This window comes from Canis lupus, chromosome 9, assembly GCF_011100685.1.
Source record: "Canis lupus familiaris isolate Mischka breed German Shepherd chromosome 9, alternate assembly UU_Cfam_GSD_1.0, whole genome shotgun sequence".
NCBI lineage: Eukaryota > Metazoa > Chordata > Mammalia > Carnivora > Canidae > Canis > Canis lupus.
This window is the reverse complement of record NC_049230.1, coordinates 41,203,091-41,218,418: the sequence shown is the minus strand read 5'-3', so window position 1 is coordinate 41,218,418 and position 15,328 is coordinate 41,203,091. Positions and strand designations below refer to the sequence as shown.

At 44.8% G+C, this 15,328-nt stretch overlaps 1 pseudogene; it reads right to left on the bottom strand.

Annotated features, from left to right (window-relative positions):
- Positions 1 to 7,087: 7,087 nt before the first annotated feature.
- LOC119873456 lies at positions 7,088 to 7,186 on the bottom strand (annotated as a pseudogene).
- Between the last annotated feature and the right edge of the window lie 8,142 nt (positions 7,187 to 15,328).

Genomic DNA, 15,328 nt, shown 5'->3' with positions numbered 1-15,328 from the left:
GTTGGTTGTAATGCTCAGTCAGGAGTAGGGGGCTTGCTGGGGTGTGAACTTTGAAAGAAGAGTTTTCTGCTATATACCAGGGCCCAGCTCAGAAGAGTGCTGAGTGACTATGGAAGGAGGGAGGGAAAGAGGAAAAGTGAGTAGAGGAAGCAGTGGGAGGATGAACATGGGTATGATCAGGGATGGGCAGGCAGGAAGGGGCAGGAGGCAAGGGGTCTCACAGGCGAAACTTCTGGATGATTTCTGCCTCATGTCTTGCTGGATATTGGTAAAGACACCAGTTCTGGAGTCAGACGTGACAGTGTTTGAGGCCTGGTTCCGCCACTCACTAGCTGTGTGTGCCTCCACCCCTGTTTCTCTGCCTACCGGCAGTTGTGGCCATAACCTACCTGCCTCATGACAACGTTTGGAGAATCCAGAAGGGCCTTGGAGTCCTGTGTTCTTTAAGCGTTCCTGTGCATGCACCTCACCTGGAGATCTCGTGAAAATGTGGTTTCTGACTTGTTGATGTATGGTCTGGAGCCGGAGAGTCTTCAGTTCAATCTCCCAGATGGTGTTGGAGCTGAGGGTCTGTGGGCCAACTCTGAGCCGCAGGGCTACGGAACACACAAACCAGCTAGGCTCCCTCTCAGGCTACCGCCCTGTTCCTCTGCAACAGAATGGGCAGCAGGCCACGCGTGCCCCTGACCTGAGTGCTCTGTGTGTGCAGGCCCTGTGCTCCACACGGAGCAAAGGGAGGCTCCTGCCTGCTCAGCGCTGGACCAGCAGTGACCGAGCTACTAAAACCATCCTGTAGGGAGTCCTGCTGCTGCAGTAACCAATCGCCACAAACGCAGTGGCTTACAACAGGAATGTATTCTCTTAGGGTTCTGGAGGTCAGAATATGAAATGAGTCTTAAAGAACTCAAGGTGTTGGAAAGGGCCCCTTTCTTCCGGAGGCTCCAGGGGAGAATCTATTCCCTAACTCTCCCAGATTCTAGAGGCTTCTGGCATACCTGGGCTTGTGGCTGTGCCACTCCAAGCTTTGTTTCTACCATCCCATTGTCTTATCCTCTTTCTGACCCTCCCGTGTCCTTATAAGGACCCCTGTGGATACACTGGGCCCACCCACATAATCTGGGATAATCGTCCCAAGTCAAAACCTTTACATTTATCAGCACCTGCAAAATCCATTTTACCATGTCAAGTAACAAAGTCACATGTTCTGGAGAAGAGGATGTAGACACCTTTGGGGGGCGTTACCCTGCCTACCACAATGACTGGGTATATCATCAGAACTTCCTAAGTCAGACCCTGACAGCAGCTCCTAGGCTGTTCATCTCCAGAGATCAAGCCCCTCGTCACGGTCCCTTCAAGATCCGGGCTCTAGGCCAGAAGAGCGACTTCTTCCACTGGCCATTTCTTAGTCTGACCCTCCCTGTCCTGTGCATTGACTTCTCGAGTGTCAGAGGCTGAAGGGCCAGGGCCAAGATCATGCTATTTCCCCAAGCCCAGGGCACACAGCTCATAAGAGCCAGGGAAGAGGTAACCTCTTGGCAGCAAAGAAGAAAACTGGCAGGAGGGCCAGACAAAAGCAGTCAGAGCACTGGCCAAGGAGGAAGAGTGGATAGTCATTGGAAAGGAAAAGAAAACTAACAAATCCAGCGCTGCTTTTCCCTAAAACAGTGACTCCCTTGGCCCCACAGACCCTGCCACACTGGTGTGAACTGAGTATGAATCACTTGATGGCCACATGTCCTGAGCCCATTAATGGCTCCTTGGAGCAAGTGGAGTGACAGGTGCCCGTTCCCACCAAGTAGTCAGAGAATGGGCCCACAGAGCAAACCGAGGCATGCTTTGGCCTGTCCACCATGTCCAAGAGTGCAAAGACTGTGCTTTGGACTTAGAGGTAGGAGGACCAACCATCCGGATTTTCCTGAAACGGAGGGCTTTCCTAGGAAGATGGTGGTAAGTTGGCCCCACAGACCCCAGCAGTGGGCTTGGCTCCTGTTCACCCTCCAACCCCATCAGCTGGCAGGTTTCGGAGCTGTTAAGAAAGACTATCCGTGCGAAGCAATGTCTGCAGGTCCAGACGGAACTAAGGGGCCCTTGCAATTGTGGCTGCTGAGTCACACCTGTTCCAGGCAGGGCTGATTCAAGAGCTTGGTTTTCCTTGTCACTAAGAAGATGGAGGGTGGGCTCAGGTTGGAAAGAGGAAGGGAGGAACAGGTCCCCAAATTTTTTTTTTAATTTTTATTTATTTATGATAGTCACAGAGAGAGAGAGAGAGGCGCAGAGACACAGGCAGAGGGAGAAGCAGGCTCCATGCACCGGGAGCCCGATGTGGGATTCGATCCCGGGTCTCCAGGATCGTGCCCTGGGCCAAAGGCAGGCGCCAAACCGCTGCGCCACCCAGGGATCCCAAGTCCCCAAATTTAATACTACTCCACTGCCTACTCAGAAGCCTGCAATAGAGGCATGCCTGTCCAAGGTCAAGGATACTCGTGTGGGGGCACAGGATGTGCTGCTGGAAGTGTGGGGTGCTGCATGCTGGGGTTAGACAGACCCTGGATACCCTGCTTCCCGGCCGAGCAATCCTGAGCTGAGCCCTGAGTGAGCCCCTGGCATCTCTGAGCCTGTTTTCTCACCAGGAAGAGATTAATGAGACCCCCTACACAGAGTTAAGATGAACAGTAAACAACCAACATGTGAATTTGCCTTCTACGCAGGAGGGGAGGTGGCTCCCATCCTGACCAAGGTCAGTAGGAAAACAAATTAGCAACCAGAGGCTGCCTGGTGAGCTGTGAATTAGAACAAAGGGAGCAGGACAAACCCAGGGCTTTCACCCAAGCTCAGGACCCAGGGCCGGTCCCTCCCTCCCAGCTGTTCCTTCTTCAGGATTTCTCACCCGTCCCTGGCACTCCCATCCTTCCAGCATTACCTCATATTGGCTGTGTTACAGATGATTTAGATCCTGGTTCCATTATATGACACACAAACACTCTGCTACATTTAAAAAAGAAAAAAATTTTTTAACATAAGTGATCTCATTTGACCGTCCCAGCAACCTTTTGGAAATAGGTGTTAATCTACCCATTTACCAATGTGGAAACCGAGGCTTGGGGAGGCTAAGAAAGTCAGACCCACCTCTCCAGACACTAAGTTCAATGCTTTCCCCACTGAATGAGACCCTGTGACATCAGACGTGTTGGCAGGGGAGGGTGTCCCCCTGCAGAGAATGCCCCCCAGCTGACAGCACCTGGAAGACACTCCTGTCCTTTGGGTAACTTCCTGGCAGTCCAAACTACTTGACAGGTAGAAAGTTCTTTCCAAAAGGATATGAGTCTCCTTCTCAGTCCCCACTTGACTGCTGAGAGATAACATCCTGGGTCTTATCTCTGACTCATCCTCCCATACCCCTTACCCCAGACACCCTGAGCCAACTTCCCTCAGCTGCTGAATATGGAAGGGACAACTCCAATGTACTTGTATGTGAGACAAGGAAATTTACTAGGCTGAGCAGAAAAGAATAATCTCAGTAGGAGGATAATCATGTAAACTACAATCAGGAAGGAGTCCCAGTCCCCTGGTGGGCTGTGCTGGCCTAAATCACAGAGCCCGGCTCTGCTCTCATGGTGCCTCCACCTGACCTCAAGAAAGACCTGACACCCTCAGGAATCCAGCCAGAGAAGGGGTCAGGAACAAAGCGCTGGACCTTGTCCCCTACAGAGGGCTACAAAACTACTTACTGACTTTTGTAGAGTGGGAGATTTTGAAGACCAGAATCGACCAGAACGTTTATCTATGAAGGAAGCACCAAAGCACTTGTCACCAGATATGGCTGCCAATTTGACCAGCCTCACAGCCCGTGCAGGAAGGGGAGGAAGGTGCAGGTAGAAGGCAATCTTACAAACTCAAAGAGGTGAATCCAGCAATGCTCGCTGCAGCATCCTTGTGATCTGGTGGCCCTGGAAACAGCCTATGTGCCCACCAGTAAAGGAATCAGTAAGTGGACTATAATACCCTCACCTATATCATAGAATTTTTTGCAGTATTAAAAAAGAATGAGAACACTATGAACCTCAAAAACTTAAAAAAAAAAAGCTACCATATGATCCAGCAATTCCACTTCTGGGTATTTATCAGAAGGAAACAAAAACACCAACCCAAAGAGCTATCTGCGCCACCATGTTCAGTGCAGCATTATTTACAATAGCCAGGACATTGAAACAACCTAACTGCTCAGCAATGGATGGATGGATGGATTGATGGATCGGTGGATAAAGGAAATGTGGTATCTATATAAAATGGAATATGATTTGGCCCTAAAAAAGAAGGAAATCTTGTCAATTGTGACAACATGGTTGGAACTTGAGGGTTTTACACTAAGTGAAAAAAAGACAAAGACAAATACCATATGATCTTATTTGTATGGAAAATCTAAAAACAAATTCATTCTTAGATACAGAGAACAGATTGGTGGTTGCCAGAGGAGGGCAGTGTATGTGGAGAAAATGGGTGAAGGGGCTCAAACCGCTGAGCTACCCAGGCATCCCTACACTGATTTTTTTTAAAGCAAACTGCATGGGACGCCTGGTGTCTCAGCAATTGAGCATCTGCCTTTGGCTCAGGGCATGGATTCTGGAGTCCCGGGATCAAGTCCCACATCAGGCTCCCTACATGGAGCCTGCTTCTCCCTCTGCCTATGTCTCTGACTCTCTGTGTCTCTCATGAATAAATAAATAAAGTCTTTAAAAAAAAAAAAAAAGCAAACTGCAAAGGGTGCCTGCCTGGGTGGCTTAGTTGGTTAAGTGTCTGACTCTTGATATCAGCTCAGGTCTTGATCTCAGGGTTGTGAGTTCAAGCCCTGCATTGGGGCCCATGCTGGGCATGGAGTCTACTTAAAAAAATAAAAAAATAGGGACACCTGGGTGGCTCAGTGGTTGAGTGTCTGCCTTCAGTTTAGGGCGTGATCCCAGGCTCCTGGGATCAAGTCTTGCACTGGGGTCCCTGCATGGAGCCTGCTTCTCCCTCTGCCTATGTCTCTGCCTCTTTCTGTGTCTCTCATGAATAAATAAACAAAATCTTAAAAAAAAAAAAAAACCAGACTGCAAAAAAATAGTACAGTATATCATTTATATTTAACAAACTAGACAAGGCATTTATATATGCATATTCATGTATATAAAGTCATAGAAAAGGATTTGGGTATATATCAAACTGCTCATAGAACCCCTGTTATCTCTGGAGAAGAAAGTAAAATTAGAGGAGTGCTCAAGGGGAAATTTATTTATAATATTAGGATTTGTATTCCTGTTTTAAGTAATTAAAATTAATGACTTAACAAAGCAACAATTTAGAAAAGAAAGCAAGTGTGGTCCTGCTGGCTAAGGTGTATTCCAAAACAGAAAAGAGATGAGATACTTGATGGGACGAGCACTGAATGTTATATTATACATTGGCAAATTGAATTTAAATATTAAAAATAAGTAAAAAAAACTTAAAAAAAGAAAGAAAAGAGATGGGGTTGACTTTCCATGTGAGGTTGGGGAGGAGCCTTGGGATGGATGTGAGGAGCTGACTTCATTCTGTCCTTGGTACTAGGGCTGGACACTCTTCCCAAGCACTTCCTGAGCACTGAGGTTTTGCCTGTTCACTGGTCAAGCGGCAAGTGCATCGTTCATGGGGGCATAAGAGGAGAACAAGCTTCCTTCAACTAATATACTCACCTTGGCCCCATCTGATTCTAGTACACAGAGGGCTGGTTAGCTTTTCTCCCATACCTGGGAAGAATGGAGTCTAGGAGGACAAACTGAGCTGCTTTGAGTTCCTTTATGCCGTGAATTCCTACATTATAGGACATAGAGGGTGCCTTATCCATTCTCTGCTGAAGCCAGCTTGGCCTGTTAGTATTATACCCCAGGAGCAGCTTGGAGGAAGGGGGCCTTGGGAGAAGAGAATAGAGGATCAAGGTGGCTATCCTACTTTGCAACCTTGCATTTCGAGCTCAGCAAGAGACAGAAGCTCTCAGGAGAGACCATCACTTGGAGTCATTTCCCCAGTTAAAGAGTGGAAACCCACAGCAGTGGGCAGGGGCAGAACTACAGGTACTCGAGTGCTGGCCTGACAAGCAGCAGAGGCTAGATTCCAATGTCCATGGGCGAACAGGTGGGGCAGAGACCCAAGACCAGACTCCCTGTGTGATGAGGAAACTGGGTGCAGTGGGGGAGCTCAAGACAGAGACAGAAAATTCTCTCCCTGGGACACCTGGGTGGCTTAGTGGTTGAGCATCTGCCTTTGGCTCAGGTCATGATCCCTAGGGTCCTTGGATCAAGTCCTGCACTGGGGTCGCTGGAGGGAGCCTGCTTCTCCCTCTACCTTATGTCTCTGTCTCTGTCTCTCTCTCTCTCTCTGGTGAATAAATAAATATTTTTTAAAAAGAAATATCTCTAAGACTTCTGGTGTCTAGAAATGACAAACTAAGTTTTTGGACCATCACTTACAACATGACAGTAAGGAACCTGTAGACCCCAACAAGAAAATCACCAGGAATCCCAATAGAAAAGCAAAGCATCAAAGCTAGCTGAGCATCTCTGCTGAGCTGTGGTCACCGTGACTTCCACTCTGACAACTGCATGAACATCAGAGACAGGAGATAAAGACTCAGGCCCACCTAGGTGGGAGATCTACTAGATCACCCCACATAAATCTGGGGCCCAGCAGAAAGGATGAATAAGAAAAATACTCTGTTGTCTGACACCTTGGCACTGGGTAGAGGTAACAGGGGGAAATTCCCCTGGAGATTCATAACCACGAGCGCGCCCACATGGAGGCTTGCAGTCTGAACTCATGCACCTGAGAAATTAAAGAAAACACAAAAGCAACCTCAAGCAGAGACTTGTCTGAAGTGTCCCAATTTGGTAGCATCTCCTCTTTCTGTGTAGAACAAACCATTTTAATTCAGGCCTCAGAGTATTACCACAGATAAAATTCCCAGGAAAATGAGCAACTTGGAGGCCACACACACACACACACACACACACACACACAAAGTCCTCGGAGCATGGCCCTGCTAACACCTTGACTGATTTCAGACATCTAGCCTCCAAATCTGAGAGAATAAATCTCTTTTGTTATTCTTGTGCAGGGGCCATGCTAATCTTCTCTGTATCATTCCAACATTAGCATATGTACTGCCGAATCAAACACAAATCTCTGTTGTTTTAAGCCCCCAAGTTTGTGGTGATTGGTGATGGCAGCCTTGGGAAACTGAGGTAGGGGCAGAGGTTATAGCCTAAGGAATAATGACTGAGACATTTCCTAAACTGTTGTAAATCATCAATACTCAGATCCAGTGATCCCAGTTAATCCCAAGCACAGAAGTTAAGAGGGAATTCATGCCTAGACACACTAGTGAAACTGGAGAACACCAAAGACAAAAAGAAGATTTTAAAAGTAGCCAAAGATGGGCAGCCTGGGTGGCTCAGCAGTTTAGTGCCACCTTCAGCCCAGGGCGTGATCCTGGAGACCCGGGATCGAGTCCCATGTCAGGCTCCCTGCATGGAGCCTGCTTCTCCCTCTGCCTGTGTCTCTGCGCCTCTCTCTCTCTCTCATGAATAAATAAATAAAATCTTAAACAAATAAAAATAAATAAAAGTAGCCAAAGAGAAAACATATAGTCTGAGAGCTGGTTTCTCAATGGCCATAGTGGAAGCTGGAAGATGGTGGAATGATACCTTCAATGAGCCAAAAGTAATGGCTTATTTTTGGCTTATCTTACAGTAAGTAAGATGTCTGGGAATGTGCTGGATATTACCAGTTATTAATTTTATTCTTGCCTCGTATTGCAGAGATAGAAGCCTAGCAGCTACACCTTTCAGATTCCCATGCCGGAGGGACTCTAGTATGGCTTCCGACAATGAGAAGCATCCACACGAAAGGAGAGATGGCAGAGATGTAGAAGCCATCCTTCTGGCTCTGGTGGTAGTGGCAGAGCAAACTAGAACACCAGGTGGCACAACCCAGTATCCTGATCCCTGTAGTGAACATAGCAATTTCCTGTCATTTCCAACCCTGGATAATGTTTCCTTCTATCTCCAGTCTTGCTCTCCTTCAGGCTTTCCCACAATCTGGTGACCAAATCTCCCAGTTAAAATTTTTTTAAGTTTGTTTCTTAGAGGGGGGGGGGGAGGGAGAGAGTGCCCAAGTGAGGGGTGAAGGGCAGAGGGAGAGAGAAAGAGAGAGAGAGAGAGAGAAACCTTAAGCAGGCTCTACACTCAGCATGGGGCTGACTCGGGGCTCCATCTCTCCGAGATCGTGACCTGAGTCAAAAATCAAGTCAAACACTTAACTACTGAGCCCACCCAATGCCCCTTTAAGATTTTGTTTTTAAGTAATCTCTACACCAAACATGGGGCTTGAACTCATAACCTCGTGATCAAGAGTTGCATCTCTATCAACTGAGTCAGCCAGATGTCTCTCAATTAAATTTTCTACTTGACATACCTAGAAAAATTTGTTTTTCTGGCTAGACTTTTACTGTTACAACAGATAAACACACACACAAATAATATAGAATTAAAATATGTGGAAACAATAGCATCTACACTGAAGGGGTTAATGGAGTTAAAGTGACTTAAGAATCTTGTATTATTTGGGAGGAAGGGAAAGCTTTTAATTAACTTTTGACTTTGATAGGTTAAGAATGCAGGGAGGCACCTCTGTGGCTCAGTCAGTTAATGGTTAAGCGTCTGCTTTCCCCTCAGGTCATGATCCCAGGGTCCCAAGATCACTCCCTGCTTCATGCTCCCTGTCCAGCAGGGAGCCTACTTCTCCCTCTCCATCTGCTGCTCCCCCTACTTGTGCTCTCTCATGGGTTCTCTCTCTCTCCCTCAAATAAATAAATATTTTAAAAAAAATTAAAAATCAATCAATCAATCAATAAAATACACTATTTATGGGGCACCTGAGTGGCTCAGTTGGTTAAGCATCTGACTCTTGATTTTGGCTCAGGTTGTGATGTCAGGGTCATAAGATCAAACCCCACATCAGTCTCTGCACTGGGCATGGAGCCTGCTTAAGATTCTCTCTCTCCCTCTCCCTTTGCCCCTCCCTCACCCCGCTTGCATGCTTGTGCTCTGTCTCTAAAAAAAAAAAAGTATCTACAAGAGTATCAAAGAAACAGTAAATTATTGAAAATAACAAAAGGAATGCAGTCTCTTTATGGCATAATTATAAACCTGCATTGAGAGACATTTTTTTAAAAACTTCAATAAAATTAGAATTACATCATGTTTGTTTGACCCATAACTTGCATCATGAAAAAAAAGTTAATTCAAAATGGATCATAGACCTGAACGTAAATCTTAAAACTACGGGGAGAAAGCCTTTGCAACCTTGGGTTAGGCAAAGATCTCTTAGCTATGACAACAAAAGCACAATCCATAAAAGAACAAATCAATAAATGGTACTTCATCAACATTAAGACTTTTGCTCTTCAAAAGATACTCTTAAGAGAATGAAAAGACAAACCATGACCTGAGGGAAAAGAAATTTGCAAAGCAAAACTCTGATGAAGTAGTCGTATCCAGGATATAAAGATTTCTCAAAACTCAATAAGAAACAACCCAGTTAAAATGAACAAAAGATTTGAACAGACACCTCACCAAAGAATATATACAGATGGAAGATAAGCACATGAACAGCAGCTCAGCATCGTAGAGGGAAGGGTGGGATATCTGGGGAGGAAGGATAGCAATAGCAAGGAAGAAATCCTTGGGGCTCATGGATTTGTTCATTATCTTGTGTGTAGTGTTGGTTTCATGGGTATATACAGGTGTCAAAACTTACCTAATTATACATTTTAAATATGTGTAGTTTATTGCACTGTCAATCATACTTCAATAAAGCTCTGTTTTAAAAGACTTATAAAAGCAGAAATATACCATGTTGGTGGGCTGGCAAACTCAACAGTCTCCCCAATTTGAGTTTAAATTCAATGAAATCCCAATTAAAATATATCCCAGCTGCTTTTTTTTTTCTTTTGTGGAATTTGATGAGCTAATTCTACGCTTTATATGGAAATGCAAAGGGCCAAGAATAATCAAGACACTCCTAACATTTTTCCCACAATGTGAAAGAATTTGGTTGATAAAATATAAAGATTATTATAAATCTATAGTAACTAAGATAGTATGGTATTGGCTCAGGAACAGACCAATGGAACAGGAGAGAGAGCCCAGAAATAGGCTCGTGTTTATCCGGACCCTTGAGATGGGCTGTAGAGGAGAAAAAGGGGCAGACTTTGCAATAAATGGCTCGAACAGCTGGGCATTTTTTATGAAGGTGGGAGGGTGAAAACCAGACCCCTATCTCACACCATACAAAAAGGTCAATTCTAGATGGAGGAAAAACCAAAACGCCAGACACAATAATTGTAGAAGATAACACAAGTGAGTATCTTCAAGATGTCAGTGTAGAGAAAAAAAAAAAAATTTAAACACATGAAAAGCACAAATTCTAGAGGAAAATATTAATAATCTCAACTATTTTAAAATTCAGGATTTATGTCTTCAAAAGGAAAAAGTTTACACAGTGAGAGAAGGTATTTGCAACATAAAAACCAAACCAAAAAATTGATATCAAAACTATATAAATAACTGGTTGCCAGGGCCTAGGGAGAGCAGAGATTGGGGAGTTATTGTTTAACAGGGATAGAGATTCAGATTTATAAGACTGGAAAGAATTACAGGAATGGGTGGTGGTGCTGGCTGCACATCAGTGCAACTGTACTTAACATTACTGAACTCAAGATGGTCAAGAGGGTAAATTTTATGCAACATGCATTTTAACACAAGAAAAAAAAAAGATGACCATTAAAAAGCTATATAAATAAACAAAAAAGCTATATAAATAGCCCTATTGGCAAAAATTGGCAAATATTTTTCTAGGCATTTCACAAAAGAAGAAATCCAAGCAGCTAATAAAATACGAAAAGATGCTCAATTTCATTAATAAATCAGGAAAATGAACACTGAAACCACAAAGAGATTATTGCATACATATTATCAGCACAATCAAATTCCAAGACTACCAAGTGTTTAGTGAGGCTGTGAGTCACAGGAGCTCTCATGCACTGCTTAGAAGACATATAAATTGGTGCAACCACTTTGGCGAACAATTTGGCATCTTCTGATGAAGTTGAGTAAAAACATACCTAGAGAAACTCATGTGTATCTGTACCAAGAGTCATGAACAATTCTTTATCCACAGCAGGTTTCTTATTAAACCAGAATATTAGAAACAGCTCAAATTTCCATAGAGCGGATTGGATAAAGGAATGGTAGCATATTAATAAAGGGAGTACTATACAGCTATGGAAATGGATGAACCACAACACAGACGAAGCTTACAAATATTATGTTGTGCAATGACTACAAAAGGATACATTTAATGTAACTCAGTTTCTTTAAAAATTTATATATACATTGGGACACCTGGGTGGCTCAGTGATTGAGCATCCACCTTTGACTCAGGGCATGATCTCAGCCCAGGGATTGAGTCCCACATGGGGCTCCTGCAGAAAGCCTGCTTCTCCCTCTACCTATGTCTTTGGCTCCCTCTGTGTGTCTCTCATAAACAAAATCTTTAATTAAAAAATTTATATATATGTCAAAAATATGCAAAATATAGATACTGCCTATGGATTAATACATAGGTGTTAAAATCGAATAAAAAGCAAGAAATATCATCTTGAAGGTCAGGAGATAGTTATTTCTGGGAAAAGGAGGACATGGTCAATGGGGAAGGCATACACACAGGTTTCTTGGAGTGCTGGCAGTATTCCATGTGTTCAAGTCCAATAGGCCTCTTCCCTAACATGGAATGAAAATCCTTCTGTTCAGGCTGATTGATCCAGCCTAAGTCATGTGCCTAGCCCTGACCAATGAATGCCTGGAGCTGACTGGCTTATGTCCGGAGTTCTGAACCAATCCCTGGCAAGAGAGAAAAGATTTCTTAAATCAGGTCCACTCCTAAAGCTGGGGTGGGATCAACTTTCCCCAAGGCACCTGGACCACTTGGGGAAGGCAGGGATAGCTAACTAAAATCATGGTTCTTTTAAGAAGTAAGGAGGAAGATATGAATACTGAAAAGGTACCTAGCCATGTTGTGTGTCCATCCATCATTGGTGCCGCTGTGATTTAGCACTCACAGATGCCATTCCTGACCCCACCAGCACTGGACTCCAGAACCCTCTTCTGGTGGCACTGTATTAGAAGTCTCTAAATCTCACTGGCAGGACAAAGCGTTTTTGTATCACTCACTGGGGACTCGAGGACCCAGGAAAGAGCACAGAGTTGAGTCTAGGTCATTGGCACTCCCTAGGCACCATCTTTCCCTTTGGTTCTCTTAGTGAGAGGGTGCCCACTTCCCATCTATTCTGAGATTCCTCTAAAATAGGAGAGGCACTTGTTCTTATGCTGAGTAGCCAGGGGCAAAGGGGAAAGACACCCTTTGATGGACAAACCATGTTCTGACCCATTCTTCCCTTTAGACCTCTGGCAACCTTATATGGCAGATAGGGCTATTACTAGTTCCACTGGCAGACGAGGAAACTGAGTCTCAAAGAATTTAATTGCCTTGCTCAAGTTCACACAGCTAAGTGGCAGAAGAGGGGTTTGCATCCATCTCTCTGACTCTGAGGCTGGATCTCTTCCCACAGCCTCAGACTGTCTCCTATTAATGAGCTTCAGATCATGAATAACCGAAGCAGGTTTGATTGGAAAAGCAAATGGCTTCTCAAGAAATAATGCAGAAATGGGAGGCTAGGGCAAATTCTACCCAGGACCTTGCTAGAAATCTCAATCCTTCCAAGGCTGGTCACACTGGAGTTATAGCTGGCTATTTTGTTTTTTTGTTTGTTTCTTTGTTTTTAAATATTATTTATTTATTTATTTATTTATTTGAGAGAAAGCGAGAGAAAGCATGAATGGGGATGGAAGGATGGGCATAGGGAAAGGAAGAAGCAAGACTCCCCACTGAGCAAGGAGCCCAATACAGGACCTTGAGATTGTGACCCAAGCCAAAGGCAGTTGCTTAACCAACTGAGCTACCCAGCCACCCCGTAGTTGGCTATTTTGGTTCTGTTCCTGACAGTGTCTAAATCTCAATCCATCCATCAACCCCACTCCTACTCATAACTTAAATTTCCAGATTAAGACTGGGAGGGATGATATTCCAGAGATCAGAATGAGGATTCCCTGGGAGGGTCAGAATTAAAGAATCTTTCTCCAGCTCAACTCCCTAGCCAATGCAGAAATCCTCTAGTACCATGAACCCATGACTAGACACCTCCAGGGTCAGGGAGCCCACCTCCACCACCAGGCAGATCCCTGACTTGCACTGAGTCAAGAGTCCTTGCCAGGTAATGACCATCTCATGGTGAAGTTCTAACTATCTGCAACAGCATGGGAGGTAAGTGTCTCCATGACCCTCCTTTGGGGAGAATAAGGGGGCGGGGGGAAAGAGAAGATAAGAGAGAGAAAATGGTAAGCACAAGGTAGAGGAAAAGATATTTTTTCCCCGAGGCTAAATATTCCCAGTCCTGCAGTCCAGCACGCCATTTCCAGAAAGATGCTCCCCTACAAGAATCAAATTTACATGGGGGGGGGGGGAGTACATAGGTTTGCATATGACACACACAAATAAATAAATGCACTGACACACACCTGAGATCCGGCCCTTGGCCCTGGCACGGCACAGCCTCAGCCCCAAACATCTGCCCTCAAACTGACACCTCTCAGGCCCCCAAGAAATGCTTGAACACTGCTACTGTCCTGTGTTCCACCCTCACGTACCACAAAGATTTGTGGATTCCACCACTAGCAAGGTTGCACACAGTGCAGAGAGGCTGGAAGGAGCAGAACTGCCTGGGTAAAAGACAAACCAAATAACTTGTGGAATCTTTCTTCACGGAGGGCAGGAATGCATCCTGGCATTCCATGTATCATTTAGGAGGGGCGCTGAGTATTTTCTGGCTTCTTTCTGTGTCCCTGTGAGCGGTGCGAGAGCTATTCATGAATGACTATGGTATTTCCAAGAGTTGTCTGAGAGTGACTGAGAAACTTTGCAATAAATGATTTGTATTAATCTGAAATTCGAGTATCTCTAGGTCCAGACATAGTATGCATAAACCACGATGCCAATTTTTTTATACTGTCAGCTAGATAGATGCTAAACTTCAGGTTTGCAGAAAGTTCATAATACAAATATTTAACAATTTTAATTCTTAAAAAGGTACAAGTAGTTGGAACGCCTGGGTGGCTCAATGGTTTAGCGCCTGCCTTTGGCTCAGGGTGTGATCCTGGGGTCCTGGGATGGAGTCCCACATCAGGCTCCCTGCATGGATCCTGCTTCTCCCTCTGCCTGTGTCCCTGCCTGTCTCTCTGTGTGTCTCGAATGAATGAATGAATGAATGAATGAATGAATGAATCTATCTATCTATCTTAAAAAAAAAAGGTACAAGTAGTCTCAGCTTTATTTAAATAATCATATTGAATACTCCTGCCTGTCGCTTCTGCTTGCCCTGGGACCCACCCTTGGACCCTCAGCTCCAGCCTTGCCACAACCTGCTCGGAACCTTTAGGTCTGGCCTATCAGCTTGTGCTCTGCACCCAGCTAGGCCCTCCTGGCCCCCGGGGGCCTCTCAGGGACAGATGTTAGAAGAAAAGAAGAGCGACTCCTTTGAGCCACTAAGCTCAGAGTTTGAGGGAAGATAGCTGTTAGGGACAGACTTGTGATCCCTTTTCACAGCTTATGACAGAAATGCCTAGTAGAGGAAAAGGTTACATCTATGTTGGAAGCTGACAAGAATAATCCACATGCAAAAAATGACAAGGACTTTATGCTAAATACAGAGCATGTAGGAATAAATTACAGAAGGACTTTTGGGACCACCCCAAGCCACCTCGCCTAGGAGAGGCCTGGCCTCACTAAATTAACAGCTTTCCAGAAGGGGGAAGAATAATCAGATTGAATCCTTGGGAAGCAGGGTGTAAAAACACAGAACGTAGCCAAGGAGTGAGTCCCTGCTCCCCCCGCCCAGCATTCTGAAGCACACTGCGAATCTAAGAGAATCATTTTCAAACATCATTACCTGGCAGCAGTCCCAACAGTGCTCATAAATATTTTTGTATTGACTTTTGTTTTAGTCTTTAACAGTATCCTATGAACTTTTTCAATAAACAGTGCAAGGCAAAGGAAGAGAAGTTTCAGAGAGCAGAATAAATCTCTGAAATGTTAACATAAACTCCCAGCCAACACTGCCTTGGACTGCCAAGGAGGAGCACGG